Source organism: Heterocephalus glaber, unplaced genomic scaffold (genome assembly GCF_053883595.1).
Source record: "Heterocephalus glaber isolate CG9 unplaced genomic scaffold, H.glaber_assembly_v1.0 deba00001532, whole genome shotgun sequence".
Taxonomy (NCBI): domain Eukaryota; kingdom Metazoa; phylum Chordata; class Mammalia; order Rodentia; family Bathyergidae; genus Heterocephalus; species Heterocephalus glaber.
In genome coordinates this window covers 32264258-32273532 of record NW_028258330.1, presented here as the reverse complement: position 1 = coordinate 32273532, position 9275 = coordinate 32264258, and positions in this window count along the sequence as shown.

Below are 9275 nucleotides of genomic sequence, written 5' to 3'. Positions count from 1 at the left end.
CTCTTGTATTTCCTCCACATACAATATATTTAACATACACAATAGGTGTTAATCAACCATTTATCAGCAAGCCCTCCTTTCCATTAATAGTAGGTATTAATACATAGGTTTGAAGAGAGTCAAAATATATAGATTCCCAACTGTACAAGGCACTGCCCCTCCTCTGAACCTTCACATTGTTCAAGGTAGCAACTGAATATTTACCTGGCAGGGGAGATAACCATGAGCACAAATGTATCAACTGTCCATCAGTAATCATAGGAAATGAAAATGGTCTAAAATTCCTATTATAAGGTGGATTGTCAGACTGAATAAAAAAGTAACCAGCTATGTAAGAAATACACCCTGGCTGTAAATAGATCCTGCCTGTAAGAAATACATTTTCAATGTAGAGACATAAGTTTTGAGAAAGATTTTTAAAATGTACCACACTAACACTTGACAAGAAAAAGCTCAACAGGAAAAGCTTTCATTATACCCAAGTAGATTTCCTATCAAAAGTACTCCAGGCCATAAAGTCATTTCATTATGATAAAAGTTTCAATTAATTAGGGAATATACCATTCTGATTATTAATGTACCCAAGAAGCAAAAATTCATAGAACTACAAAAAGAAATTGACAGATTCACAGGTGTTGCTTGAGATTTCAATATCCCTTCCTCAGTAAGTGATAGGGAAAAAAGCAGAAATTCAGCAAGAACAGGTAGACTTGCACAACACCCTTCTTACTAAAATGGAATATATTCTTAGATCATAAAATAAATTTTAGTAAGAGGATTAAGTCAAGATGATTTAAGCCATGCAAAGTATTTTCCCTAAATGATTCTACCAAATTAGAAATGAGTAACAACACTATCTCTGGAAAATATCCAACTGTTTGGATACTAGGTATCTCACGACTAAATAACCCTGGGTAAAAGAAATAATGACAATCTGGAAAGCATGATTTTCCTACTGGCAAAGATAAAAATACAAGCTATTGGGCCAGGCATTTAGCTCAGTGGTTCCACCACCTGCCTTGCAAGGGCAAGGACCCAAGTTTGATCCCTGGTACCAAAACAAACAAACAAAAACCCCAAGCTATTAAGAGTTTGTAGAATGTAGCTAAAACAGTACTTGAATGGGAAAACAGTGCTCCTGGTACCAATGATTGAACCCCTATCCTTCTCACTGACCTACAACCCAGCCCTTTTTTATTTTTCATTTTTACATAAGGTTTCTTTAAGTCGCTAAGTTAGTCAGATTTGGCTGGAACCCACTAGCCTCCTGCTAAAGGTGCAATGAGTTGCTAGGGGAACAGTGAAATCAAGGAGGTAGGAGGCCCTGCCCCACTGACGTTTTTGCATGATGATGTCAAGGTGATGCAGGCATGTGCCCAGTAGGCCTTGTGGTGCCCCAGGACACAAAGGCTGGGCCTTTTTGTGAGCACAAAAGTCGGCCTGTGGAGGGCAGAGCCCCAGGCTTCCTTCCCATAAGTCCCGGCAGCTTGGGATCCCAACCACCTGAGTGTCTGGCAGGCCCCAGCTCCAGCAGCCAGCAGCGGAGGTATGGGGTCTCCAATTGCACCCGTGTCCCCCATTCTCCTGCTGCCCTGGCGGCTGGGCTGCTCTGGAGGCCTGGTCTGGGCCCACCACTCTCTTCCCAGACTGATGCCTGACCCTGCTCTCCTAGGTGTGGGGGGGAACCGAGTTCATCCTTTGGGGCCGAACCTCAGTGCACTGTGGTGGTCTGGGTGGGGGCAGGGTGATGAAAGCTGGCCAATTGTTGTGTGGCAAAAGGGTAAAATATTTAAATACTTTCTGTTGATACAACCATTCATTTATTATTTCCCAGTGCCAGAGGCTGGAAGTTCAAAACCAAGGGGCTGCCAGGAGTGGCTCCTTGTGGAGGCTCTTAGTCTTTGCCCCATCCTACTCTCCTAGCTTCTGGTGGTGTAGGCAGTCCTTGGTGACCTTTGCATGGTAGACTTGTTACTCCAGTATTTCTCTGTGTCGTCCATCACATGCCATTCTCTTCTGCATGGGTCTGTGTGTCCAGTTATTGCATTGGGAACTCAGTTCACCTTTGCAAAGTCACTGTTTCCACACAAGGTCAAGGTCAGGTTCACAGGTTCTGGATTTGGGACAAGAACATATTTTGGGTGAGGATACAATTTAATCCATAACAGTACAAACTTGTTATTTCACTTATTAAAATTATTTCCTTTGCACTGGATTTTCTTTTTATACTATACTATTTACTTCCTTTTGTAGCAAGATTTCTCTGGAGTTCTTATATTCCTAGGCACTATTTGCAGCTCTGACAGTTGTCTTTTGAATTTAAGTCAGTTAGGCATTCACTTCTATAACTTTAAGGAAATTGTTGCTCTTTCAGGTCACATATGATGCACTTCTATGTTGTCAAATCTGGTGGTCACTTCTTAGTCCCCATCACACCTTTCCTAGCTCTTCACTGTTCATCACTCAGGCTTCTGTGATGTGCTCTTCACTTCGCTTTCAATAGATCACCTTTCGGTTTTCCCTTCTGGATCACTGGCTCCTCGTCTCTTTGACTCGATGGTTTGATGAAATTTCTTTAATAATATAAACTTCTTCAGCATTTTTTTGTATTAAATTCTTTTATTGGTACATTGTAGGTATACAACACAATTACATTTCTCATTGGGAATTGTACCTTTATATAATGCATCTTGGTTCTTATTTTTTCCCCATTCCTAGCCCTCCCTTCACGCCCTCCACCCTTCCCTATTTACAAAGACTTTATTTCCATTTTTTCCATTTCTCATCATTTTTTCCTTTCCCTTCTTTCCTTTCCCCTGCCTCTCCCACTACCCCTACCCTTTTGGACCTTTTCTTCCTATTTTACATTATCAATTATTCGGCATTTTTGATGCTTTTTACTTTTATAAACTTTCTTCCAATTTCTGCACCATTTTCCTTATAATATTAATCTTCCTTAAAACATTATCCCAGGATTAGTGTGAAAAATTTACTAGCTTAGAGCTCTGGAAGCCAGTGGTCTAAAGTCAGTGTTGACAAAATTGTGTTTCCCTTGAAGGCCCTAGGGTGGAGACCTATATTGCTCTTTCAAAGCTTCTGGTGGATGTCAGCAACCCTGGACATTCCTTGGCTTGTGGGTACATCACTCCAATCTCTACCTCCCAGGCTACAGTGATACCAGTGATCAGATATAGAACCCACTGTAGTCCAGGATGATCTCATCTTAACTCGATTATTTCTGCAGACTCTAACTTGAAATGGCACATTTACAGGTGCCAGGAGTTAGAACTTGAACATAATGTTTTTAGGGGACATAGTGTGATGTACAACAACAGTGTGGTGAGAGTACTGCAAAAGGGAACCAGTATTATTCTATCTTAATTTTTGCCATTCCATCCACAATTCCCATGCTCAAACACAAATTTAAAATCTTTAGGAGGAGGCAGGCATGGTGACACATACCTGTAACCTCAGCATTCAGGAGGCTGAGGCAAAAGGACTACTCTAAATTCAAGACCAGCTTGGGCTACAGAGTGACTTCAAGGCCAACCTGAACTGCATAGCAAGACCTTGTCTCAAAAAAGAAAATATTTAGGAGGAGTCATCCTTCTGGGTCTTGCTCAGCTTTGGAGGCTCAAGGAATGAAACTCTAGGGCCTACCCATTCTGTATTTCCTTATCCCAACATACCTTTGGGGAAAAGGGTCATTATTAAGGGCATGTATGTATTAGCTTAATCAGAAGGAAAGACAAGAACAGAATTTACAAGTTTTTCTGATTATGTTATTGTTGTCTCTGCCTTCTTTGCTCCCTACATCTTCATCCAAAATGTCTATTCACATAGCCTCACATGGGTTTCTGATCATTGTTTTTAATCTTCTCACTATTTGTTGTTAGGAATATTTCCCTCTCCATTTTAGAAGTTCTACTGGGGGAGTTGAATTGGGGATTCAGCATCTACATAGAAACTGATAACTCTCCATCACTTAAAATTTGAGATAATTTTCTTCTCCCTCTTGTACAGAATGCTATAAATCCTGTAGATAAAAATGCCAATAGTTGAACAATAAGTAGAATAGAAAAGAAGGAAGGTCTGTAGTTGAATCCATCTGTGTTGAAATTCCTCCCATAATGATAATGAATTTTATGACTTGTGGCTGGCAACTAACTTCTCTGAGTTCAGTTTAATCACATGTAAAATGAGACTAATGATTTATATAAATGACATATTTTAGCTTTAAGATGATGGACATCTTACTGATATGATTAGCATACTTAAGCTTAAATAACTTAGTGTAGATTAAATTACTAATCACTGCATTCTAGCCTCTACCCCCTCATCCTATACTCCCCACTCAGTCTGTTTACATTCTGAGTCCAGAAATGCTTGAATTCACTAGTACCTGAAATCTGCTGCCATTTACTGTACCAAATCCTGTGTTCTCTTACCCAGTTGAAATCACCTAGTATATTTTTAATGTTATCACTCTTGGTGTCTGAACTCTCTTGCTCTGTATTGTTTCCTCTGTTGCTCTCATTTGGCTCAACAGCAAATCTGGTCTGATTGATCTCCATCTCTGTATTTGTGGCACAGGAATGTGAGTAGAAGAAAGTCCCCAAGGATACCAACGGTCATGCTTTATATCTGTGACTAGTAACTCTAGTCCATTCATTTTCTACCTGTCTTGAATGGATCATTTCAGTTTTTTCCCCTACAAGTATGTTTAAAATGTAATGTTTACAGAATGCGTTCTTCATGGAAAAGCACTCTAACTGTATATAAGTCCTAACTGTATATAAGCATCTGAGTCCCATTTATCTTGAGACAATACTCTGATTTACAAATTACTCCCATGAGAAGAGAGATAATCATTTTGATGTTTTCATTTGTAACTAGTTTTTCCTCCCAGTTTTTAACCATCCTTTCTCCACGTTTTCTATTTCCCAGCATGAAAGAATAGACACACTGAAGTTTTTGGCAAGTACACTTATAGTCAAAAGTTGTATTTCACATTTCATTCCTTTCCTTTTTGTGTTGCTTGGGATCAAACTAGGACTTTGCATGAGGTAGGTGAGCACTCTGCCACTGAGATATTCTCCCAGCCTCACATTCAGCTTCCAACACAGAGAGATGGCAGAGGTATACACACAAGGGTGGCTCTTTTGGGTCACCCAGAAAATACAGGAATGTGAGACTTGGCTGCTTGAGTTTCTGCAGTTGTGCAGAGAATGAGAAGAGACATGTAGTATTAAGAAACCACTACAAAAATATATTTTCTTACACATTCTTTTACAGAGAAAATTTGTTAGTACATTTGAAGCATATGTTCTTGCCTTGTGTATTTGAGGTGACAAATCACAAACAAAGCTTTATGAAAAATTAGTTATAAAACAATATACAGATAGGTTATGAAATAAGAGTAATGTTCCATTTTGCTGTTCTTTTGAAAAGGTTGGAGTTGATATAAATTCATTCTTGGTATGTTGCTCCAAATTTGGAGCTCAGCTAGAAGAAGCAGTGAAGGAAGAACACCATGTATGTATTATATATAAATTGTCAAGTACAAATTATTAAAGTTTGGATTCATTGTTGAAATGAACATTCTATTCAGTCAGCAATATTAGCCTAGATGGAATCCCTTAAAGAGATAAAAATGTATTGGAATGCACTATTTAGTTTTCTTTATTCTTAACATAGGCATTTAGAAGTGTGAACTTTTCTTGAAGTACATCAGTTTTATTTGTATTTTTAAATATAATATTTATATTTTAATATTTTAAAATAAGTCCACATCATAAATATAATGTAATAATTAAGGAAAGCTTTAAAAGTAAAGTCAGGCAAAAAGAAGAAAATAAAAATTCATCATAATCTTATTTCCCAGAAATGAAGAACTGCTATTAACATGTTTATTTGCCTTCCTGCATTTCCTTACTTCTATGCATTATTACTTTTTATGCATTATTTTTTAAATGGCATAATATTGGGCCTAGTTTTAGTAATGCACACTCATTTAAAAACTATATGATGATGGGCCAGGGATTTAGCTCAGTGGTTCCAATGCCTGCCTGTCAAGCACAAGATCCTCAGTTTTATCCCCAGTACCAAAATAAATAAATAAATAAAATGAAAAATAAAAACTATATGATCTTTTTTCCTTTTGAAATCCTTATGAACCTTTTTAGATTGGTTGAAACTGACTACTTATATCTTTAATTGTCTTTACTTTTGCTAGAAAAAATAGATAGTGTTTTTATATAAGGTTCAGAGTTTAGGCTCTGTAATGCATATATCCAACTTCATTCATAATACTGTTTAAATAACATATCTATTTTTTCCTTGCATACGGCAGTCAAAGATTCACTAAATTATGTTGCAATTGCCAGCTTTTGTGTGTCTGTCACCTTTCCTTTAGTATTTCTGTTTTCCATTTACATAGACTCTGCCCCTCCTTTCTCTCATAATTCTGAATTGTCTTCATTTCACTCTTCATTTTGTTCTGTTTCATGCCTTTCCATACTTTTCTGATATGATTGTTACTATTTTCCATGTTAATTTACAAATCTTTTCCCCTTTCAATCTTTCTGATGTTATTTAGGTTTACTTTTTATAAATAGCATATAAGTTGATTTTATGAGGTATGAAGCGATAGTATGGTTTTCTTTTGTTTTGTTTAGTTTTTGCTTCAAACTTGGGACCTCATGCTTGTGAGGCAGGTGGCAGCACCACTATGCTAAATTCCTGGCCCAAAGATTGTGTGATTTTCATTTTCATTTTCACAATAATTAGTGGTATTAAAAATATGTTGTGTGCTTATTTGCCACCTTTAATTTTCTTTGGAGAAATGAGTATTAAAATTATTTGCTTACTTTTAAATCAGTTTTGTTAAGTTGCATTTCCTTCAATAAAGTAATGCCTCAATTCAAGAACACATCTGTTTGCAAACAACTCAGTTCCAAAACAAAAGCTTTCACAAAATTTTGCTTCTGTTTACAAACTCTGCATCAGGTGACAAACATGACCATGACCATCTTCCCCACACAAACACAAACAGAGCCATCTTCCCCAAGATGTGAAACAAATTAAGTTGAAAAACCAAGGCACCACTGCATTTTGGATATTAACCTTATATTAGATAATATTATTTGCAAATATTTTCTGCCATTCTGTAAATTATTTCCTTACACTCACAGAAATTAGTTTTTTCCTTAAATTATTTTATGGTACATTTTAGGTATACAATATGTTTACATTTATCATTAGGTGCTTGTACCTGTACATGATGAATCTTGGTTGTTGTTTTTTTCCTCATTACCTGTGCACCCCTCATGCCCTCCACCCTTCCCTATTTACATAGATTTCGTTTCCTTTTTTTTTTTTTTATTTTCTCACAATTTTTCCTTTCCCTTCTTTCCTTTCCCCTTTGCCTGCCACCACCCCTACACCTTTGGAACTTTTCCTATTTCAAATTATCAGTTATTCATTTTAATCATTTAAATCCTTAATTACACTTTCAGTTTCTCACATTAGAGAAACTATTTGGTATTTACACATGTATGTCCTATTTATTTCACTTAAAAATATGGCCTCAATATGCATCCATTTAGCTATAAATGACTCTAGTTTCTTGTTCTTTATGGCTGAGTAATACTCCATTTTATTAAAAAAAAAAACCCACATCTTGATTCAGTTTCTAGTTGATGGGCATTTGGGCTGTTTCCTAGCTTTAGCTATTACAAACTGTGCTGCTATAAACATGGGTGCACATATATCACTGTGGTATGACTCTTTTAATTCTTTGGAGATGATACCCAGCAGGGGAATAGCTGGGTCAAATGGGACCTCTATACCTAGCTCTTTGAGGTATCTCCATGCTAATTTCCACAGTGGTTGCACCAGTCTGCACTCCCACCAACAATGGAGAAGGGTTCCTTTCTCCCCATACCCCCATCAGCATTTGTTATTGGTTGATTTCTTGATAACAGCTATTCTTTCTGGGGTGAGATGGAATCTGTGTTGTTTTCATCTGCATCTCTCAAATGAACAAGGATGTTGAACATTTTTTTATATATTTATTTGCTGCTTTTACTTCTTTGAGAAATGTCTGTTCATTTCAGATGCCCATTTTGGAATTGGGTCTTTGAATTTGGGGGCTCTGATTTTTTTCAATTCTTTATATATTCTAGATAGTAGTCCTTTGTCTGAGGTACAGCTGCTAAAATTTTTTTCGCACATTGTAGGTTGACTCTTAGCTCTTTTGGTGATTTCTCTTGGAGTGCAGAAGATTTTTAATATGATGAGATCCCAGTTGTTGATTCTTTGTGCTAGTCCCCATGCTACTGAACTTTTGTCCATAAAGTCTTTTCCTATGCCAGTGTCTTCAAGAGTTCAACCTAACTTATCTTCCAGCAAGCTTACTGTCTCTGTCTTAATATTTAATCCACTTTGATCTTTGTTTAGTGCATGGTGATAAATATAGGTGCAGTTTTAAACTTTGGCAGGTCAAAATCGAGGTTTTCCAACTCCTTTTATTAAATAGGCTATCTTTCTTCCAATGAGGGTGGTTGGTTCCTTTGTCAAAGATGAGGTGGCTGAGTATGTCTGAAGTTGTTTCTGCATCTTCTAATCTATTCCACTGCTCCTCGGTTCTGTTTCTTTGCCAGTACCATGCTGTTTTTATCCCAGTAGCTTTGTAGTATAGTTTCAAGTTGGGTATTGTGATACCCCCAGCCATGTCTCTGTTGTCTAGAATTGCTTTTGCTATTCTAGGTCTCTTCTTGTTCCAAATGTATTTTTTAATTCTTTTCTCTAGTTCTCTGAAATATATTGGAATTTCAATCAGCATTGCATTAAATCTATATAGTAGTTTTGGAAGTATGGCCACTTTCACTATATTGCTTCTTCCTACCCAGGAACAAGGGATATCTTTCCATTTTCTTATATCCTCCTCAATCTCCTTTTCCAAAGTGCTGTAGTTTTCAGTGTAGAGGTCTTTTGCTTCATTTGTTAGATTGATTCCTAGATAGTTCATTTTTTGGATCCTATTGTAAAAGGAATTGTTTCCCTAATTTCTCTCTCAGTGAATCTGCTATTTGCATATAAGAAGGCTATTGCTTTTTGAGTGTTGACCTTATATCCAGCTGCTCTATTGAATCTGTCAATTAAATCTAGAAGTCTTTTGGCTGAGATTTTTTGGTCTTCTATGTAAAGTATCATATCATCAGCAATTTATGACAGTTTAACTTCTTCCTTTCCTAACTTTATTCCTTTTATTT